The 10,282-nt window shown below is 34.3% G+C and overlaps 1 protein-coding gene across 1 annotated transcript in view; it reads left to right on the top strand.

The window, feature by feature from the left end:
- Nucleotides 1-3,111: 3,111 nt before the first annotated feature.
- LOC121740154 (neural cell adhesion molecule 1-B-like) overlaps nt 3,112-10,282 on the top strand; it is a 367,043-nt gene continuing 359,872 nt past the window's right edge. Inside the window, exon 1 of the mRNA XM_042132808.1 lies at nt 3,112-3,288. The gene's annotated coding sequence lies outside the window, so the exon portion shown is untranslated. The remainder of the gene's footprint in view (nt 3,289-10,282) is intronic.

Raw genomic sequence — 10,282 nt, 5'->3', positions numbered from 1 at the left:
ACATTGCATTTACTAATCCGCTGTTACATTTTTACTATGGGACATAAGTATTTTAACAGTCTGTTTAATTTTCCAAGGTCCGTTAAGTAATGCCTTGTTAGGATTTAACAAACAGAGGTTGGTGAAATTGGGTCTAAGTATGAAAAATAGGTGGTGGCCAATTCTCAAACCTACATGATAACCAAACTAAATGTTTTGGAGACGTTTAGTAAACGCACAAGGTTTTTCCGACCAATTATGCTTCGTGCCATAATGACTTGAGCTTTAAAATCTTTTGGTGATAAAATATTAATTTGAATGCAACTACATGTTTAATCGACATGAACATGGACGAGAATATTCGAACACTACCGACACGTACGTCGATTGTTTGGTCTATATTTAGGATGGGTACGGTAATGCTGCACTATAATATACCCTGGAAATAGCACAGCTTTCCGTGCAGGTACTCGTGTTAATATTTAAACGAAATTCAGACTTGCGCCTTCACAATTTCCACACAGTTTGTTCACTTTTATTTTGAGTTTTATAATATTATTTCTCTCCTGTCTGGGCTAAGGGGGCGTCCATTAATTACGTGAGGTGTTCTAGGGGTGGGAGGGGTACAAGCTTAGTCTTTCCAAATCTTATGTAGTGGGGCAACGTAATTCTAAATATCACGTAATTTTTTCCAGCAAAAAAACTGTGTAATATTGTGTGATTTTTTTTTCTACAATATGGCCAAATCATCATTCAATAATACGTTTACAGCCAAAACATATAATATTTTGAAAATTTCCCGTGAGATTAGGGTTCTACCCTATATTAGACCCCCTCCCTCAAGGAGGGGGTCTAATTGCAACAGTCTGTGATGTAAAAAATTGTCTCAAACTTAAATATAATATAATATTCATCAACTTAAAATGTTCCAGTATATAATTAGTGGTACTCGTATGAAGTTATAAATTTTTCTTCAACAAGACACCTACGACAATAATTACTGCATATTAAAAGTATTCTTTTTGTAACGCAAAGAGGCCGATTATGTTGTCACTTTGTAGTTTGTAAAGGCAACAAAGTCGATTCAAAACATGGGGTTCGTCATCTATATTGACTATATTATATTTTCGGCCAAGCCTATCACAAAACTGTAACATGCAAAGGGAAAGAGTGGAGGCGTTTGCCCAGCAGTGAAAAACTGTAGGCTGCTAATAATAATAATTTTCGGTACAATTTAAAATTTCTTAGAAGGAGAAACAAAAATGGCGATTGCTCCAGTACTTCTATTATCCCTATAATATAACTGATGAACTCTATATATTAAGGGACACATACACACCCTAAAGTATTATCACTTAGTTAAATACACCCTGTATAAGCCTTAAGGCTAAAAAAAACTTTATTTACGAGTGTTTGCAAAGCTGTGAGTGTCGATGGGCAATATCGCAATAAATCCGCAACATAGTTGGCGACAAGTTGCGCCGTGGTCGATCAGGCGGGCAAAAACTTGCGCGCCGAGCGCACTGTTATGGAACACTCAGCTGATGGAGTTTACTTTTTTAAGTGGCTCTTAGAATATATTTTTTTCACATTTTTTAGACTTGGTAACTTTCACGTACTTTGATGCTTCTTTCTTTTCTTCTTATTATTAATAGTGTTTGGAATAACTTGGCATTATTTTTTTTCTATTTTACTCATCAGCTTATTTCACCCAAACTGTAATATTATATCATTAATATATTAATTTTAATACTCCATTAAAACAGCTGATAAAAAGCTAATGTAATTTGGCTGTTATAGATAAATTTAATAAATTATGACATTAAAAATCTTTATAAATAGCCCATTAATTTAGAAGATTACGTTGTTATAAATGGATTATTTTTCATTAATTATAAGCCTGTGCTTTACCTTAACGAGATAATCTGTAAGATAACGAGAAACGTGTTTGTACTTACGGAAATAAGAAAAGGCCTTAATTTGGTAAGGTCAGGAACATTTGAGTTTAGTTACTTAATTTGTTTGATTCTCCTTAACAAGAGTGGTTGTAATAGTAATTGATCAAACAAATTTTTGTATGACTTAAAGACTTATTTTTTTGTGAAATTGTTTGATAAATTATTGTTCTAAGGAAAAAGTACGAAACAAAGTAATTTAGCTTTTTTTTTTAAGTTTTTCTGATGAAGCGTAAAAAAATATTTATCCGCTAATTATATTTTCTTTTCGTAACGGCAGCTACGGTGTGTCTACGGCCCGCTACGCAGCGTCTACGGCGCGGCTACGACATGCTACGCGTGCTCTACGACGCGGAAAATCACTTTCATAAGATATTTCATACATTCCGCACCAATTTTTAATGTGACCGTTTCAACTTTAAAATAGAATAAGTCTCGGAAGATTTATAGCATAATCTTAAGCCATTAGGAAAATAAATTTTAAAAACTTTCCACGAAACGTTAGTGGGTAATAAGTAATTTTATTGAAGGCTTTGCGAGCTGAAATACTCTTTCATAATAAATCTTATCGAAAAGCACCTAACAGTTCGGTAACTACTCGAAAGAAGGAGCGAGAAACATAAAATGTGTGTCGAATGTTGGAGCGGGTCACGACTCCGGCGGCGATTAGAATCGGCAATTAGGCAACTTATTGTAGCGTCCCCTCCCTTTTAAATTTAAATGTATCTATTTCCATTCTGTATTAAGAACTTTTTATTGCACGTTTATAGGGCACTGTTAAAGAAACGGTTGGTAAAAATAAAATAAGTTTTGCAATAGGTGCAATCCTGCATCTTTGGGTGCCATTAAATTAAAAAGAAGAAGTTTTGCGATACGTCCGTCACTTTTTATAAAACGCAAAAGAAATGTTTATGTTGAAGTACCTTTAGTTTATTTGCCGCGAAACTTTAGTGTTTATTTTATCAGAACGTAAAATGAGGTATTTCCGATCCACCAACCTAGTACGGAAATGTGTCAAACTCAAAACATTTGTACACTTGCTTACTTGTGAGGCTTTCATTCGTGTCTAGTGGAGTCTTAAATTAATTAGAAATCTCATTTTACAATACTGTTTCAGTATCAAGGGTATAGGAGCGGGTGAGCTGCGCGAAGCTCAGTGGTCGCCGAGCGTTGATGCCGGTCGGTCGTGTCGCGCCGCGCCCCGCGTACTCCCGAGTGCTTCTGTGTCAGTGGATTGAGATTGTGTTACCGTGATTAATATTCGACCTTCATTTATTCATAATAACGTTGCAAATTTAATGATCTGACTCGAGTTTACAATTATGTTACGGAATCGGGACGCTTAATACGATTCGTAAGTACTAATTCTAAGCTTTGATTTCATTATTTAAGGTGTGATTGTTTTCATATTTGTTATCCTCAGTTTGATTGCACGTGACAAATCTCCATTCGTTTCTGTCAAACACTTTAATATGTGTCAACTCCCACAACAAGAGGAATGGTATTACTTTAACTGAACGCTGTTAAGCATCTACCATCCACCCACAAAAAATTACGTATTAAGTTATGTTCTTTAGATGATTAAGAACAAGATTGCATTCAAAATTTAACAACAAAAAAAATTGTGGGCTAGGACGCTAATGCTACAGCGACCAACTTTAGTTGTTGATATGGTTTCTGGGTAAACTTTAAATATAAACACATAATATCTATTATTTTTGTTTCTAAATATCGATATATGAACGAGACAATCAGGGTATATTTGCATTTTCAAATCTTACTAAGGTCTCGCCTTAGTAAGATTTGATATAATATAACGATAACGGGACTTATTAAGCCCCATGTCCTTTGGAAAAATTTTAAGGAAGTATACGTACTTAATCTACAATTCCTAATAATTCTATTTGAAGAGCTTTCGTCTGTAAACTAGTAGTTATTGGAAGTAATCAACGCAGAATATTAGTATTTCCAGTGCACCATCATATATATATACCATATCGATACCATCATATACCATAGAGCTCTCTCTATATTTGAGATATTCTAGAGCTTAGGTGGCTCGAAAAATCTCTTGATCATTTTAATATTGGTTATGGAAGAATTGATTTTATGTTACTTCTTCTTTAAATATGAAAATATAAATAGTGCACGCTCGACATAGTAACTATAAGACTATATCTTCCAATTACCCTATATAATATAAGTAAAAAATAAAATACCTAAACGTGAAATAAATTCATAAATGTCGTCCTTTTATTTCCAAAACTATGATAATATGTGGGTATTGCTATTTAGCATTTTGGGTACAACGGAATTCTGTGCACGTAGACTTGACTATGTTAACTCTAGCCTTTTGTGGGGCGAAATATGAAGGATGCCAGATATAAATTGTGTGACCTCACCTGCGGCTAAAGTTGCTTGTTGGGATCGCGCCGGCATATTTCAGTTTTATGATTTCGGTATATAATTATACAATACTCTAGCTGACCTAAAAGATGTTGTTTTGGCGTATATTTTATATTATAATAATATTATGCCTGTTTTATGCTATTGAACATTCCTTTTTAAATTACTTACACTTTAAATTACCCATTTAATAGAGATGAAAAAAAAGACATCAAAATACATTAATACTTAGTTCTAGTATAATATTATCTAGAACAGACAGCCAGAAGATTTTGTTTCTTACTATGTGAAAAGATATTATAGTTTTAGAATTTGTCTTAGTTTTAGTATTAGCAATAGCAGCTAGTTTGCGCACCTACACGATTTTTACTTTAATTCAATTCCAAGCGTATCTACAAAAGGTTGACTGGTAGAGACTGCTTAGTAGCAATAAGTTCGCCTTTAGTACATAAATTGATATTATTATAATTTTATTAGATTTTCATAATATTTAATGATGTAAGAAGAAACAAAATTGAACAAAGTAAACTTTTGGTGATGAGTTGATATGTGAGAAACGCGGTATTATGTGTTATCACATAATTTTGTCGTCACATACTCATCAATCACAAAGTACTCTTAAAATATAATGTAACAGTGTAGTAGCTTTTGATTGATTATAGGATGAATCTACCCAAAATGGGTATCCTAATAATAAAGCTCTCAAAGAAGTCTATCCATTTTTTACTTACATATAAAATACGTCTCACAAGATCGATTTGATAAGACAATATAAGACTAGACTAGCTGAATAGTAAATGTGTTTTGCCATATAAGTTATTTCGGGTATAAAAATTAGAGTGGCAGTTTCTTAGACCTATCGATAAACACATATTGATAATGCTCTTATCGAAGCGGTTAAGCCATCTCAATTTAAAAAAAAAACATATTTTAACGTCCACGTGATGGACAAAAGACGCAACAACAAACACACAAGCATAACTTTACTTTATTAGATACAAAAGACGAATTTAATAATAATATAAATGTGCCCATACACGAGACAAATCGTCTCGATCGATCGTCAAGAAAATCGTCCAATCGATCTTTTGAACGTAAAATCGTTTGCGATATTGCTACACACGTACAATTTGTCGTTCGATTTTAACATCGAGGAGATAAATCGTTACGATAATTGTCCCGTGTAATTTGCCACCTTTAAGGACACAATCCCTCAACGCTTATAGGAAGTCGTCAATTGAAGAATTTTTTGCGATTCAAAAATAATATAATTAAGGGAACTGAGAGTTTGTTCTAACCTAAAGCGAAATTGTCAATCGGACGACAAAATAGCAGTTCAAAGTGAACAATCCTCGTCCCAGTTTCGTGTTGGAATAGCAACAATTATTTTACCCTATAATTAGAGACCTAATAATGGTGCTCGAGCCTAAGGATTCATTAGAAACTTTGTTGTTATTTGTTAGGATTCTCTTTCGTTTGATGTCGAAATGTTTTAGATTGTTTCTTTGCGTTCTTTTTGGAAGCAGACTGTTTAAGATAAACTATACACTATATAGTTAAAATATTTTTAGCCCTAAAGGGCTCTTTCAGGACTGAAATATTATGACTTTATTATGACACTTTTGAAACTGGTTTACCAGTGATCAGTTTTTGAGGTATTCTGACAGTAGTTTATCTATTCTCTAGCTAGTGTATTTGATTGCCTAAGTTCATAAACTACAGTAAAAAACCTGAGAAGTAGAATTTGGTATTTTTCATGCAATATAAAGGGTAATAGGTAAATGTAGCATTTTATTTTGTTTCTTACCTAAAAACTATTTAGTTACTTTGTATGTTGTTACGTTTCCCTACAAACTCGCAATTATTAATGTTTATTAATACCGCCTAAGTGAAAGAAACTTTACAAGGATGGGTGGCTGTTATTAGTGGCAGATGTTTATGTGCGACCGTAGTAAAATAAATGAAGATGTATCCTTGAATAGTACACGAGTGTGGGAAACAACAGTTTGCTTTTAAACAGTTTAGGTGTGCTACATTAGCGAACGATATTACAAAACTATGGTCCAAGCCACGAGGCTAGTAGGCAATTCATAAAATTTTTCAAGTAATTTTAGTGACTTGTCACGAGACAAGGGCATAACCCTACTATGTTTACAAACACGAGAGTTTAAACATAGTAGCCCCGTGAAGTTGACTTACCTACTGTATGATTGCAAATAGTGAAATTTTCAGCACTTATTTCACAATAATTGCGAAAGGAAAGACTTTAATGCTTCCCAAGTTAAAGAGATATGATAATGAAAATAATTTTTCATTGATTATTTTAAAATTATTGATTCAGTTGATAATTTTCTTACATATTGCTTCACGATGAAGTTAAGCGACTTCAAAGACGTCGACAATGCGCTTTGAAAATTTTATTATGAACATAAAGTGAAGGAAACAATTTATTGCGATCATTCTTGCACAAGACACTTAAGAAAATACATTGTAGTGGGCTAATTCAAACGATATACAGCGCGGGTGTAGATTAATTATTAAATCTTATTTTGTGTTCGAATTATTCATCATTTACACAATAATTATGTTTAAAATTTTAAGCTATTACATCTTTTGCGGCGACCGAATCAAGTAATAACACCCTCCACACCGACCGGCAAAGCGGTGCGGCACGGCCTTGCCGTGCATCGCCTAACGTCGTTTCAGTTTGGCAGACTTCGGCACCGTGATTGTGGGCGTGCGTCTAGATGTATGCGAATTATAATTGATATGATAAAAATGCTTTGAAATAGCTTTACCGCGGCAGTCCCCGAGTGCTACACGTATTTTATTTATTAAATGCTTCAGGAAAAAGGTAAACGTGGTAAAGCCATGCTTCAGCACGAATAGACCGGCTCGACCGGAGATATTTTTCCGGTCCACGGGCTCACAGAAAACCGGCGTGAAACAGCGCTTGTGCTGTGTTTCGCCGAGTGAGTGAGTTTACTGGAGGCCCAATCCCCTACCCTATTCCCTTCCCTCCCTTCCCTATTCCTTTCCTTACCCTCCCCTGTTCCCTCTTAAAAGGCCGGCAACACACCTGCAGAGCTGATGTTGCGAGTGTCCATGAGCGACGGAAGTTGCTTTCCATCAGGTGATCCCTTAGCTCGTTTGCCCCCTTATTTCATAAAAAAAATCTGAGGCTATAGAGATAGAGGTAAATAGTTACCTCGACACTGCCGCTTAAAATGTTCATTTTGTACCGCTATTACACATCGCCCCGTTCCGTTAAATTTCGTTTTTAATTCATCCTAAAACAATTTAACCATGTGAGCTCGTGGAATAATATGGGTTATAACGAACCTGAATATTCATTGTTCATCTATGATTACCCATGTGTTCGACGTTTATTTGTATTTTGTATACAGCTGTCCGCAGCTACTTGTTTGCAGCTAGTCTAGTACTTGTAACACAAGTCCTCCAGGTACTTAACACGGGGCCAGACTGACGTGGTGTGAAGCGTCCATACATATTATATTATTATTATAATTTTATTTTGTTTTTAGTATTTGTTGTTATAGCGGCAACAGAAATACATAATATTCCGAAGTCTAGCTATAGCGGTTATTGAGTTACACCCTGGACACAGACAGACAGATGGACAGTCGGACAGACAGACGCACAGACATCGAAGTCTCGGTAATAGGGTCCCGTTTTTACCCTTTGGGTGCGGAACCCCAAAAAAATAATATATTCGTCGATAGGTGAAACAGATAAAAACGCATGAAATAATATTACGATGAGTCTGTCATTACGAGTATTATTAACGCCTATTGTTTTCGAACAACTTATTCACAAACTTCGTGGGAGTTCGATAACAAATTAATAGCGAAAGTTGTCGATGAAGACTTAAGTTGACAAAACCGTTCGTATACTTAGGCCTAATGTGATATTAATGCCCTGTTCATGTGTTCAAAGGTTTCACGAATGTGAGGAGTGGATCTTAAAAAGATTTCACTTGAATTTATCACTTGGGTAATGAATTTTTTTTGATTTAGATAACATTTTTAGGTACCTAATCATTTTAGAAGTGTAGTTGTTACTGTTGTTAAATACATTACGTTAAGACCCAGTTTCATCAAGCAATGTTAAATAAATAACGGCTTGTTAAATCAGTTAACGGCCTGTTAGAGCTATCGAGCGTTCCACCATACGCTAATGTCAAATTTTAATTCCTGCTGGGGAGGTCCGTTAAATATATAACAGGCCGTTATAATAGTCAAAACAACAACTTTTTAAAGACAATATCCAATATCAATAAAAGAATCTGTTTTGACTTTTGAGTGTTGCCGCCATGTTTCGCCACATCCTTACATATTATTTATTATTTTTCATGTTATGCATAATTATTAACCTGGTAAATTAAAAAGAACTATTGTAGTGTAAAAAATGTACGCGATCAGTGATATTTTAATTTGGTCGCATTATCTACCAGATGACGTATTATACGAATAAGGTGAAAATGACACATTGCAGCCAACATGTCGTATTAAACTTGTACATTGCAATTTCGTCGCCTTATAACAAGAACGAACGAATTGAATGTTATTCACTCGTTGTTCACTCAACGTTGCATTTACTAATCCGCTGTTAAATTTTTACTGTGGGACATAAGTATTTTAACAGTCTGTTTAATTTTCCAAGGTCCGTTAAGTAATGCCTTGTTAGGATTTAACAAACAGAGGTTGGTGAAATTGGGTCTTAATGACATAATATAATGTAATCAGGCCTCTCCATTTTTAAACGTTTAAATTATTTGACTTACACTAATATTATAAATGTGAAAGTGTGTCTGTCAGTCTGCCACCTGAGGTATCACCTCTTCACGCCCAAACCGCTTAACTGATTTTGCTGGTTGTGGAAATGCTTTGAGTGCCGGGAAAGGATATAGGATACTTTTAGAATTAAAAAATGTACGGTTCCCGCTCGATAAACAAATTTTGGCGCAACGGAGTTGCGGGCGTCATCTAGTCTACACTAATAATTGAAAGTTAAATGTTAAAATAAGGGTAAGGTTGAGAAAACAACCTTTATGTTAATTAGATTAATAGAACAGATTTTATCTCTGAAAAACAAATACAACTATTTAACATTCATATAATTAAAAGAACATAATATTTGAAGTTGATGTAAAACAAGAATCCCACCAAAACATTAAATGCAAAAAGGAGCCAAGCAAAATATTGCATAGCCATGCAATATATCTATCGTAAAAAGTTTTCAGCGGAGCTAAAATGGTCGCTTTGAAGAATCATGATATGAATCATAATATGATTCATTTTTCTGAAATCGCAAAATGCAACTCTGCTTGCAATTCCTTTCTGTATTTTTGTACTGATTTGACATTTGTCATTTTGACAGTTTTGACAATTCATTTGCTGTATTGATTGAGAGGAATTGCTAAATGTGACCATTTTAGCCCCGCAGATCACGTTCAAGTCAAGCCTTCAACTTATTTTGTAATTTAAATCAATATTCAGTGAATTTATCAATCGTTTTCTTTATTTTATAATTATTATAGTGGCTCGGCAATGAGCACAAGAAAAACAAATTTAAAACTTCATATTTGGGGTAGTTCACACTTACACAAACGGCAAGCGTAGTGTTTTTTAGTATGTAACGACACATGTGGACGATGGTACCCAATAAATCCAATCAGTCGCTGATTATTTCTCTAGTGCTCATTGCCAAGCCACTATAATAATTATAAAATAAAGAAAACGATTGATAAATTCACTGAATGTTGATCTAAATTACAAAATAAGTTGAAGGCTTGGCTTGAATGTGATCTGAAAACTTTTTACGATAGATATTATATTGCATGGCTATGCAATATTTTGCTTGGCTCCTTTTTATATTTAATGTTTTGGTGGGATTTCATTTCTTTTTTTAAGGTTTCTTTT

Source organism: Aricia agestis, chromosome 1 (assembly GCF_905147365.1).
Source record: "Aricia agestis chromosome 1, ilAriAges1.1, whole genome shotgun sequence".
Lineage (NCBI taxonomy): Eukaryota > Metazoa > Arthropoda > Insecta > Lepidoptera > Lycaenidae > Aricia > Aricia agestis.
Note: the sequence above shows the minus strand (reverse complement) of the source record. Positions and strands in the feature narration are given on the sequence as shown.